Genomic DNA, 10,763 nt, shown 5'->3' with positions numbered 1-10,763 from the left:
GGTCTCGGCAGAGCCAGGATGCAGATTAGGCCCGTCAGCCGCAGAGTCTGCGTCTTTACCTCCACAGTGAATTAGTGAAATCACATGGCTCTATTACATCGGTGGGGGGTTGGGGGGTTGGGGAGTTGGGGGTGGGGAGGAGGGAAGCAGCCTCCATTGGGACGAAGCTGACCCTATGGATTGTGGAGCAGGGAGACCATAGTAAACCAGGGCCTTGAGGGGGGCCTGCCTCCCTGGGAGCCCGCCCTCTCTGGACTTGCAAGTTACATAACAAATAAGCGTTTTTACTCTTTAAGCCATGTCAAGTTGATTTTTTGCTACTTGCAATGGAAAGTACTCTTCACCCAAACTGCCTCACCTGCTCACTAATTATTTACAGATGTACCATGCAGGAACAATTCTTTAATGAAACATGAATTGGTATTTGTCATATACCAGTTGGAAATCACGCTATGTCAACAGATGATTTAAAATGTGTTCATATATTTTGTTTTCATGAATACGAATATTAAAAAATATTTCAACTTCTGTGTTTATGTCATGCCGCTCCAAGCTTATGAAACTGCCCAGCTCTACATTGAGGAGGAGGTAACATTTATTTCCTGGCGGCACACTGCAAGCATCCTCTCTGGTCACAAAGCCCTTTTACACTCACTTCCAAGCTAATTTATTTCTGTGAGAGCCGCACAATCCCAGCCTTGTGCGAGAAGAGCCCCCACATTCAGACAGCAGTGATGGATTTAGAAATGGTCTGTGTTTGTCCACGCAGAAGTCTCTTCTGCATCCTTGATTATGTCTAAATGATGGTCTTATCCTCAAACAGAACCCACTTTCTCAGTCCACCAGGAAGCACTTGATGTGTTTCTCAGTCCCAAGGGTGGGAAGAAGCAGCAGCCTAAGGGGTAATCACACAGCCAGGTGAGCTGTGGCTTGGGAGAAAATGCTGACATGTTTGGTATCAGGCAGACCTATTTACTAAGGAACCTGCTGGGCCGTGTCTGAGAATATAGATGGGTGGGCAAGAGAGGATTCCTATCACTCTCAAATGGGCGGTAGCTGTAATTGTCCTGTGGGGAGGACAGTCATGAGGGGACAGTCATGAAGGGACAATGCCTGTAGTGCATGTGACTTGGAGAAGAGAGACCAGGGTGAATGCAGACCACAGCGACCCTGACGCTTGGTGGAGAGCCTGGGGCTTAGATAACTTGCTTGACAGACAAGTACAGCCAGCAAACAGGGTGACAGCACCCAGTGTTTCGGGGAGGACAGACACCTGACGGAGCCGTGACTAGCAGACAGGACTCTGGCCCTGCGAGTCCTGACGGGGCTGCCCTGCCGTGTGGGTTTAGGAGGACCCCGTCCCCTGAAGGTCAGCTGCTGCGCTCACAGGCAAGTCCAGGCACAGCTGTGGCATTAGAGTTTAATGGGGCTGATCTCACAGCTACATTGACTCGTTCACTGAGGCCTACTGTGTGCCAGCCACTGTGTTAGTTTCCCAGGGTTAATAAGAAAAGGTGTGTTTGTTAGGTGGCTGCGGGAAAGTGGCCTGTGTTACAAGTCTAAAAATATTTTAAGTATTCTAAACTAGATGCTTTTTTTTTGGTATTCTTAGTCTAATTTATTAGATTTTCTCCAACTTGAGACTCCTATGTACCTGCACGTAAGTAATTCACAGTAATTTTCCCAAGAATGAAGAGGGTTGGAATCATGGTATGACATATTGACTTGATTTATAGTGTGAATATCTTTTTTAAATTTTGTTATTTTTTTATTGTTGTTCAAATCCAATTGTCTCAATATCCCCCACCACCACCACCTTGCTGTCCCCCGCCCTGCCCACCCCCGACACACACACACGCTCCCCGGCTCCCACAGGCAATCCCCACCCTGTTGTCCTTGTCCATGGGTCCTTTATACCTGTTCCTTGACCCTTCCCTTCTTTCCTCTGTTATCCCCCTCCCCCATCCCCTCTGGACCCTGTCAGTTTGTGCTTTATTTCCATGTCTCTGGTTCTGTTTTGTTTGCTTGTTTGTTTTGTTGGTTAGGTTCCCCTTACAGGTGAGATCATATGGTATCTGTCTTTCACTGTCTGGCTTATTGCACTTAGCATAATGCTCTCCAGTTCCATCCATGCTCTTCTTTCTGCTGCATAGTATTCCATTGTGTAAATGTACCACAGTTTTTTGATCCACTCATTTACTGATGGGCACTTAGGCTGTTTCCAGCACTTGGCTATTGTAAATTATGCTGCTGTGAACATTGGGGTGCATAGGTTCTTTTGAATTGGTGTTTTGGGATTCTTAGGGTATAATCCCATCAGTGGAATCGCTGGGACAAAAGGCAGTTCCATTTTTATAAACTAGCTTCTTATTCAAAGAAATGTATTTATACTTTCTTTCCTAAAATTAGAATTTTTATAATTCAAAGTCATTCCATTTGTAAATACTGAGGGTTCAAGAATCAGGGCCTTGGGAGGGACGGGGCAGACTTAGAGCAGCTCAGTTCAGCTTCCAAGGTGCCTAAAAAGAAGTTCCACAGGCATGGGACTAGGTCCCACCCCGGTCCTTGAAGAGTGATGGGGCCGCAGGATGGCACCGTGGTGTCCCTCGACTCTACCTCACCTTCCCGGTTTGTCCTGTGTAAAACTCCTACTCATTGTGACACATCTGGCAAAGCCCAGTTGAGGCCACAGGGTCCTCCCACAACTCTGTGGATGAAAGAGGATAGGGACTTCCTGGAAAAATTAAACATTCCTTGTGACAGTTATCAGGAAGGGGACGGGCCCCAAACCAGGACAAGGACAGTAGGCACTGCTGACAAGGCCAGGCCTCCAAGCTCCACTTGCTCAGGTCTGTGAACTGGAGCCCGCAGCACCACCACCCTGTCCTGCTCCAGGACCCTCGTTTCAGACCCCTCCTCGTTCTCCCTGAACCAGGTCACACATTCAGTCCCAGAGAAAAAGGGCAGAAGTGCAAAGAGCTAGCTCATCACACAACCTTAAAACCGTGTCCCATGCCCAGACCACACGCCTCTGGTGCCTTAGGAATGAATGTTTTTTAAATGCAGTAATTATTTTGTGACAGGAACAATTATATTGCTTTGTATCTGTGCAGGCATAATAAATTTGTTAATTTGCTACACTGTGAACATTTAAAACATGGCAATATTTTTGTAACTGCTGTACATTTTTCTTCATTTTCTAGTATATGGGGTGATTTAAAAAAAAAAAAAAAAAAGGAATTGTCCCTGGCCTTTTTCAGCCTCAGAGAGGTCCTACTTGGCCTGGGCAGCTAGGCTCCCTGGATGGCGGGGCCCGGCTTCCCCAAGCGTGGCCCCTGGGTCAGCACATCTGAATCACCTGGAACTGGTCCAAAAAGCAGGATCTTCCTTTCAACAAGATCTCCAGGTGAGTTCCAAGCACACTCTGACAGTCTGGGAAGCACAGCCCAGGGAGCAGAACAGCGGCCCCTGGAGGCTGAAGTGTCACTACAGCCCTCTGCTCTGCCCCGAGAGCCCTGGTCGGCGGAGCTCCGCCGGCGGGCTCGGCTCCTTGGCGGCAGCGCGCGCAGCTCCCCCAGAGGCGGGGGGGGGGGGAGGCCACGGAGCCCCAGGCTCCCACATCCAGCCTCTTCTCGTCTCATTTCCATAAGGGAAAAAAAGTGTTCACTTATCATCATCACATTTAAAATTTTGTCACTAAAAAATGTTAAGGACATTTATATTTTTGTAATTTCATAGAGACAGAAAGTACAAGGGCAGTGGCCAGGGGCCGGGGAAAAGGCGGTGGGTGAAGAGAGGGTTGTTGTTAAATGGGGACAGAGATTCAGTTTTGCAGGATGAAGAGGGTTCAGGAGATGGTGATGGTCACACAACAGCGTGCAGGTATTGTATTTCACAATCCTGTACTGTACACTTTAAAATGGTTAAGGTGGCAAAATTTCCAATGTGTATTTTACCACAATAAAAAGGAATATTAAGGAGGTACAATCGGTGGGGCTCACTGGCTTGGGCACAGGGATGGGGGTCAGGACAGAGAGGGAGGCCGCTGCACCGCCCAGCTCCAGGGGCCTGCCCGCACCTCAGGCCGTCCGGGGTCCAGCCCAAACATTCACCTGCTTCTCCCAAAGGCAGGCTGCCAGTGCTTAGACAGACACTCCACCTCCTAACTAATGCATTGCCGGTAGAAGGCCTGCCACCCCAGGAAAGCAGTAAGTGCCCCTGGGATAGTGGTGGATGAGCGACACCTCTCTGGTCACTGGGTCCGGGCGCCTCGGCAGCCTGGGGCCAGGCGATGACCCAGAGCAGTCAGATGCCCTCTGCCTCCTGAGACTTTGAGGAGGCACAGCCTCCTTCGAGAATGTGTCACTCCCTGACCAGTGTGGCTCAATGGTTGGGTATTGTCCTGTAAAGAGAAAGGTTGCTGGTCGGATTCCCAGTCAGAGCACATGCCTGGGTTGCAGGGTTGGTTGCTAGTCAGGGGGCACATACAAGAGGCAACCGATCGATGCTTCTCTCTCACACTGATGTTCCTCTCCATCTTTTTCTCCCTCCCACCTCCCTCTCTCAAAAAATAAATAAATGAAATCTTTAAAAAGAAAAATATGTGTCAGGTCTTTGGGGTGGGGGAGGGTAGTGCTCCATTAGGAGGCTGGAGGCAGTGCTAGGGCCCTTGGGAGCAGCCTTCAGGCCAGGCACAGCCGAGTCTGCTGCTCCCAACTGGCAGGGGCCTCTCTGTGGGCTGTGAAGGGCAGGGGGCAGGGAACTGGGGTAGAGTTGAAGGGCAGGGGTTACCAGGCCACCTGTGGGGTGGGATCAAGGACCAACATAGCCCTTCCCTCTGGGACAAGGCCATAAGCTAAAGCCAAATGGAGGGCCCGTCCACACCTCTGATCTGCACTGCCAGCAGCCGGGGTCAAGGAGGGCAGATCAGGGTAGGTGGGTCAGACTCAAGCCAGAGGAGGCCTTACCAGTGGGCTCCTGGACTCCTGCGTCAGGGGTGCAGGTAGGAGCTCACCAAGCCCAAGGCCAGGGCTTCAAGTGTCCCCTTTCCTCCCTTTGTCCCCAATGTCTCTCGTTCCACAAATTCCTCCAAGGCCATCCATTAACAAAAGCCACCCTGAAATGGGAGCCAGAGGAAAGAGGAGACCTGCAGTCACAACAGGGAGACAGGGAGGTGGTTTACTGAGGCCTGGGAGGCAGGGCTGGGGAGGAGCCCTGGGGCGTGGGGAAGCTCAGGAGAGGGGTGAGTCAGGGACCAAGGTTACTGACCCTTGGCTCCCATTAACAGTAACTAGTACTGCCTTCCAGGGTTTATGAGGGGAGTAAACAAAGGAATGTGTGGAAAATGCTCTGTAGATGATACTATGATGCTCTTTGTACATGAGTTGGGGAAAAGAGGCAGAGCACACTTAGGCAAAGAATGTGGGGGCTCTGCTGCTCAGGTATGTAGACAGTCTTCTCTGTAGGCTAAGTCGGTTACGGAGACAACCCTTTCATGTCACCCTTAGGGTCAGGAGGCAAGATCCCGTTCCAAAAATCAAGGAACGAAACACAGTCGTGGGTTGTTCTCGTGTCCCAGACTCTCAGCCCTCGATCTGAGCTCTCAGCCTTCTCTCTCCCACTATTTCCTGTGTGGGATGGGCCATCATTAAACCACTTATCTGCCTGGTTTTCTGAGAAAATAAGATATGGCTAGGGGACTGCTTCCAGGCCTGGCCGGGCAGCAGCCCCGGGCCCCACTGAACCAGGGACTGCTGCTCCCTGGGACACCAGACTCGCTCGGGATCTGCCCTTTCACAGGGTCCATTTGCCAAGCATGCGGACCCTTCAGCCCTTTCTCTTTGCCTTAAAAACTCCTGGTCAAGTTTTAAGACACTTGCAGTGACTTCTTTTCCATGACATGGGCAATATGCCCACCCTTGCCTTCCAGGCCAGCAGACTGTCAGCTACAGCACCACAGCAGCGGGTCACACACCTCCCTGTCTCTACCAGACTGTGGGCCGCTCCTGGGGAGCCAAACCTTGGAGCGGAGGTGGGGGGATCAAGCTGGATGTTGAAGGGGCATCATTTCTTGCTTCCAAGGCATGAAAACCCTGCAGCCCTTATGAGGCATTCTCAAGGGTAGGAACCAAGGACACAGTGATGGCCACTGAAGGGCGGGGTTTCACAGCCAGCTGGGCAGTCCAGCGCCACGGAGCTCTTAGAGCAGCAGGGGGGGGAACCTGACTGAGCAGGAGAGAGCAGAGGTGGATGTTTCCCTTAAGAGCTGGCATCTTAGGGAGGGAGCTGCCTTTGGGAAAATGCCTGCTAAGGCCCTTGGGTGGGAGGAAGCAGAGGGCCCAGCAATGGCTTAGGCCGCAAAGCAGACAGCAGAGTCTCAAGAAGGAAATTTATTTAAAGGGGGTGGAAAGGATGAGGAGAGACAGGAGGACCGGGCAGGCCAGTAGGCCAGCTAATAGGAATAGGAAACTGAGTAAGGAGCAACTAGAGGGACCCCTGTGACTTGGGAGGGCAAGGCCAGTTAAGAACTAAGATGTTTACATTTGTAACCATATAGATGTAATCTAAACCGCTGGGTGCCCATGACCCCAGTGTTGTGTGTATGTGTGTAGGAAGGCAAGAGAACAGTTTCACTTTCGGGCCTGGAGGCAGGGACTCAGAGGTAGAGGCCTATGGATAGGTGTGCTCCCTCTACTCCCCAAATTTCCAGAAATTGTAGTTCTAAAGCAATGATTCTCACCCCAGCTGCACTTTATGCGCCCAGGAGGCAAGTTTTAAAACCCACTGCCAGGCGCCCCTTCCCCTGCCCAGATCCTGGCCTCACCAGCATGATAGTGGGTTCAGGCCTTGGTGGGTTTTAAAAATGTGCAGAAGGGTAAGGACGACTGGTCCATGGGAGCGAATCAGGAAGGAAGGGAGACCATTCAGTGAGGCCCTGAATGGGAGTAGAGAGCAGGGACTCTCAGCCTAGGGATCAGGGAGGCAGAGAGCTGGGCCTCCTGGGAACACGTAGAGACCAGGAGACTCGTCACTTGCAAATACTAGTAATTGCCACTTCGTCTGAGCACAAGCCCTTTGCCCAGCACTGCTCCAGGGGCCTCAAGTGTGCACTCCTTGAAGCTTCACAGCGTCTGTAAAGTAGCTGCCTACCCATCTGGCTGAACAGATCCTGTCGCCTGTGGCTGCTACCGCACTGGGCTCGGTATCAGCTATTCTGTGGCCTTAAAATGATTGTAATGCTCAAGTCTGTAGTGTAGCTTGTGGAAATGAGAAAAAATCTTGGTTGCCTAACTTAATACATCTAGTGCTGTTCACTCTGAATTATGTATGCACAGGTCATAGACATTCCAATAAGGAAGCTACATCAGGGAACCACCAAACCTAGGAACTGCCGAGGACTCCAGGGGAGAGAAGTGAATGGTTTGAATCCAATTCCTTGTCCCCACCCCAAAGACTTGGATTCTAGGTTGCACTTAGAAATCTAGATTTTAAATTCCCTGGAGATTCTGACACACCAGGGCTTGAGAGCCTCTGGCCCGAATGGCCCACAAAGTGGAAGTGAGGCCCTTAGTTGGCTTTCCTTCCCTGGAGAAAAGCAGACGCTGATTCCTGGCTCTGCCCAAACTGCGTGGAAGTGCTGACGCAGTCCCTAGCATCCTGGGACTTCTCATCTGTGAAATTAAAAAATTGGACAGAATAATCTCCAACCCTTTCTTTTTATGAGTTTATCTGAATCTATGAGAACCAAATTCCTTATTATTTAAGGAGGATAAAGATACTGTAAAAGAATAGAGATAACTCCCCAGAGGGGAGTTGTCCTATTTTTAGGATCTCTTCCTGATTCTGTGAAGGAATTTGGGGAGACATAGCCAGCTCCCTCGTCTTCCTTCCCTTCCCACCAGAGGAGCCTGTGGAACAGCGACTGCTGGCCCAGGGGCCTTGCACCCCTTTTGCTCCCAGAAACAGCTCCCAGAAACTTCTGCTCTGACCCTCCTGCCTGACCTTTCCCGGGAAACCCCAGAATTACAGTTTTGACATGTGGCTGGATCACGCAGAAGTTTTTATAAGATATGGATCCTCGGGCCCCACCCCCAGACAGTGAGTCGAAATCTTGGAGGAGGCTTAGGCACCTGCATCCTGGATGGTTGTGGTGCACAAGACGGTTGGAGCCGAGCTGATCTGAAAGCAGGATCTCTAGGCATTTCTTTACCCAAGTAAAGGGAGCAAAAGTGCAGGGTTGAATTTGCTGTGTTGCCAGGTCTCCTCTGCCCAGTCCTACATGCCAGCATTTTCGATGCTCCAGAGCAATATGCAGAAGACCAAGCAGAAGTGAAATGAAAAAGCCAGGCCAGCTGGCACCACTGCATCCCACTGGTTGACCTGAATCAAGTCTCCTGAGATTCAGTTGTCTCATTTGCAAAGTGAGGCCAGCATTTCCCCCTGACGTTAGAGTGTTGTTAGGTGGATCAAATGGGATTAGTATGTGAACTGGCTTTGTAAACTATAAAGTACCATACAAATGGAATGCTTTAAGCACTTTGCATGTAAGAACTCACATTTTCAACAGAAATGATGTCAGTTTGTCCCCAAATTAGCATATGGATTCAGTGCTATACCAATCCCAATCAAAATCCTTGCCAGCTTTTTGTAGAAATCAACAAGCTGATTCTCCAGTTTGCATGGAAATGCAAAGAAACTTGAATAGTCAAAACAGTTCAAAAGAGACATGCAAACTTGGAGGATTGCCCTGACAGGGTAGCTCAGTTGCTTAGAGAGTTGTCCCTATAACCAAGGTTATGGGTTCGATCCCTGGTTAAGGTTGCATACAAGGATCAACCAATGAATGAATAAATAAGTGAAATTGATGTTTTCACTCCCTGTCTCTCTCTCCGCCCCCTACCATTTTTTTCTCTCTAAAATCAATAAGTAAAAAATTTTTTTAAAAACTTAGAGAACTCATATCCCCTGGTTATGAAACAACAGCCATCAGGATAGTGTTGTATCAGTGTAAATAGAGTCAAGTAGTGCGATGGAATAGTCAGTCCCCAAAATAGATAGATCCCCATATACATGGCCATTTGATTTTTAACAAATTGCCAAGGCAGTTTAGTGAAGAAAATGTAATCTTTCAATGAATGATGCTGGGGGAACTGAATAGCCATAGTCAATATGGACATAGATATATGTGTGTGTGTGTATATATAATTTTACCTCATGCCATTTACAAAAAATAACTTGAAACATAGATGTAAATAAAAGAGTTGAAACTATAAAAAAACTACAAGAAGAAAACAGGAAAAATCCTAGTGATCTTAGGTTAGTCAATGATTTATTAGATAAGACACAAAAAGCAAAAAATTGATAAATTATTGTTCATTAAAATTTAAAACTTCTGCTCTTCCAAAGATATTGCTAAAAAAGTTAGAAAGTCAGCCACGGGCTAGGAGGAAATATTTCTAAAACATATGTATGACAAGGGACTTATGTCCATGCTACATGAACAATGTTTACAAGTAAATAAAAAGAAAACAACTTTTTAAAAAATTGTGCAAAAGATTTAAAATACCTTTACCAGTGAAGATATGTGTATGGCAAATGAATATATGGAAAGATGCTAACATCATTAACCAATGAAGCATTGCTGCACTCCTACTGGAATAGATGAGATTAAAAGGACTGTGGCAAGGTATAGAATGGCTGGAACTCCTGTTCACTGATGGTCAGAATGGAAAATGTTACGGTCACTTCAGAAAACAGGTTGGTGGTTTCTTATGAAGTTAAACGTACACTTACCATATCATCTAGGAATCCCACTCCTACAATATGTCCACACAACTTGCACTCAAAAGTTCTTAACAGCTTTATTCACCACAGCCCAAAACTGGAAATACCGTAAATGCTCATCAAGCTGCTAATGGATAAACAAATTACGGTATAGCTATACAATAGACTACTACACAGAAAGAAAAAGGTTGAATTCGAGACATGCAAAAGCATGGCTAAATCACTAAAATAGTATACAATGGGGGACCCCCCAAAACAATTATCTTCTAGAGAGCAGGCCCCTTGTAGTACAGGCTTCCCCTGCTGGGTGAGTGGTCTAGAAACCCATCTGTATCTGTGGACCAGCTGGCATTGTGAGAGGCTATGTCCAGCTTCAGTGAATTTTTTTTTTGGAGCCTCTTTCAACAGGTTTGCCCACTTCATGATGGGTGATTTATGAGGGCACCTGCCCACACCACACTGAGTGTTCAGCAGTTTTTGACCAAAAATGGCATGACTCCAGTGCCCCACCTTCCCTCTTCACTTGATCTTGCCCCTAGTGACTTTCTTTTGTTTCCCTAAATGAAAAAAGTCCTCAAAGGGAAACATTTTGCCATTGTGGAAGAGGTGAAAGAAAAAATGGCAGAAGCACTAACAAGCATCAAAATGACAAACTGTTCTGAGCAGTGGGTGATAAGTGTATTGCATCAAATGGAGAGTACTTTGAAGGTGATTGAAGTTTATACATCTAAGAATAAATACACAATTTTTATATATAAATTTTGGGGTTTTGGGGGGTCCGCTTTGTAATACTAAGTGAAAGAAGCCAAGACAAAAGGTTATATACTTATACAATTTCACTTACATGAAATTGTACCAAAGTCCAATCCATAGTGATAGAAAGCAAGTCAGAGGTTGCCAAAGGTCCAGGAGTGGGAGGAGGGATTACAGAGGGGCCCAAGGGAAGTTTTAAAGAGAGGGAAACATTCTATATCATGATT

The sequence above is a fragment of the Pteronotus mesoamericanus genome, unplaced genomic scaffold, assembly GCF_021234165.1.
Source record: "Pteronotus mesoamericanus isolate MK-2021 breed Mesoamerican mustached bat unplaced genomic scaffold, CSHL_Meso_final contig_41, whole genome shotgun sequence".
Lineage (NCBI taxonomy): Eukaryota > Metazoa > Chordata > Mammalia > Chiroptera > Mormoopidae > Pteronotus > Pteronotus mesoamericanus.
Note: the sequence above shows the minus strand (reverse complement) of the source record.